Here is a 2,209-nt window from a genome sequence, read left to right on the forward strand (position 1 = left end):
TTGTACTTTCAAAACATTGTTAAAAATATGTTTATTGCAAGGGGAAGCCTTATCAAGGTTCACTCACTTTTGCCGCTTTTTTGTCATCATAAAAAATGGGGAGATTGTTGGCCTAACATGACTTACTAATCTTATTTTGATGATAACAAATCAAAGGTAATTTAACATGTGTTTGGTGAAAGTGATGATACTTCAAGAATCAGGTTTTTTAAACTCAAGTTCAACTAATCACGAAACTCATTGCAAGACTGCATGAAAAGGAAATGATGTCTTAAAGGACATAAATGCATGAATTCCAAAGATGACTTGATGAAAGCTTAGAGAATTGAAACTTAAAGGCAAGATGGACTTAGCAAATGACAAGCATGAAGACTCCAAGCTTATAATATGTTTAAGTTTTAAGAGAGTCTTTATGTAAGTACTTTATTCAAATGATGATATGGTTGGATTTGAAGCTTATTAGGAAAATCATTGACTTAGAGACCATATTTTGAAAAATCCCGAAAAATATTTTTCAAATGTCTTAAATTACTTTGGGAAAAAAAAGGAGCACAAAAGAATTTGGAAATAAACTTGAAAATCAAAAAAGTTGTCTGTCCAGGAAATTAACATGGATGGCCCAAGTGACTGACACTTATACAGAATGAATTTGGGAAAATCCGAGAGGACCTAGGCAACTGACTCTTGATAACACAGTCGACCGGTACCTTACTGCCTTTGAATTTTCAGTGTTTTTAATGACCTAGGCGACTGACCCTTCGTGATCCAGTCGACTAGCTCTTCGAAAGTTTAATTTTTAAAGTTAACGGGAAGTTTCCAAAATTAAGTTTTTAAAAATTATTTGTTATGAACTTGGGAAACACTTCAAGTCACTTGGGGAACAAGAAATTAACCTTTTTACATCTATAAATACCCCCAAGAAAATGTTTTTGAATATACCAAGCAATATACAACAATCAAAAGCTTTCTTGCTTACAATACTTTCAAAGTTATCTTGCTCACATACCTAGGGTCGAGCATAATTCGGGGAAACCCAAATTAACTAATTTAATCGAATGAAATTGGTTGGTTTAGTTCAGGTAAAAAAATCGATTTGGTTGGGGTTCACCAAATTTCGGTGCATCAGTTTTAGGTTCGGTGAACAAGAAATATAAATTCGGTTAACCAATTAACCGATTTAATAATTACTTAAATTTCAAGCATAAATTAACTAGGGTTTATTGTTAGAGTTTAGTGGTCCGCTCTGCACTTCATAGTCGCTGTCCTTGACTTCTCTCCACTCTCGAGTCTCGACCTCTCCTTCGGTCCTTCTCGAGTTCTCAACTTCTCCATCTCCACTTCTTAGTTCAGCAGTTCTCCAGTTCTCCTCTTCAGTTCTCGTTTCCATCCCTTCGGCTCGCCTGAGGTGTAAGAACCCGAATCGTGATATATGGGTTTAAATAAAAAAAAGAGGGATAAAATTGGAATTTGAGCAAGCTTCGTCGACGAAGCTAGAGTTTGTCGACGAAGGCCTTGTATTTCTCATCAACGAAGTTCAAAGGCTCGTTGACGAGGAGAAGCTGAGGGGTTTTGGAAAACTGGAGATATCAGGATTCATCAACGAATCCACCATCTCGTCGACGAGCTATCAATATGACCTCGTCGACAAAGATGCCCGAGTCAAAGGGCTATAAATAGAAATCCCTTTGCTTCCAAGCTAAGAAAACTCAAATATCTTCTCTCTCTCTCTCTAGAACTCTCCCTACTCTCTATCTCTCTAGATTTCTTTGCCATTCATCGCAAGGATCGTAAATCTGAAGTTACCACGAGGATCGTGGAAGGATTCTCTACAAGTTCTACAGATTGGAATCCTGTTTTGGAGATTTTTGGGTTTTGGCTTAAAATTGAGGTAAAGCTCGGTTTTCAATTCTAATTCTGTAGTTTAGTAGAGAACAGTGTTGTGAGTATCTTCTATACTGTTGATTGTAGGTTTTGGAACTCGGTTCGCTGTTTAGGGGCCTTAGAGTTCAGGGTTTTGCTATTTGGGGAAAAGGTAATGGGAATTGTGTTTATATCGGTTATTTTCACAATCAGACTCGGTAGAACTATGGTTCACGGTCCTGTGTGTGTTTTTACTACTCATTTGGGGGGATCTAATGGGGAAAACTATGGGTTTTTCATGATTATAGTTTTGGGCAAAAGGGGGCGACGGGCTGCATCCATAGTTTTG

The sequence above is a fragment of the Malania oleifera genome, chromosome 1 (assembly GCF_029873635.1).
Source record: "Malania oleifera isolate guangnan ecotype guangnan chromosome 1, ASM2987363v1, whole genome shotgun sequence".
Lineage (NCBI taxonomy): Eukaryota > Viridiplantae > Streptophyta > Magnoliopsida > Santalales > Ximeniaceae > Malania > Malania oleifera.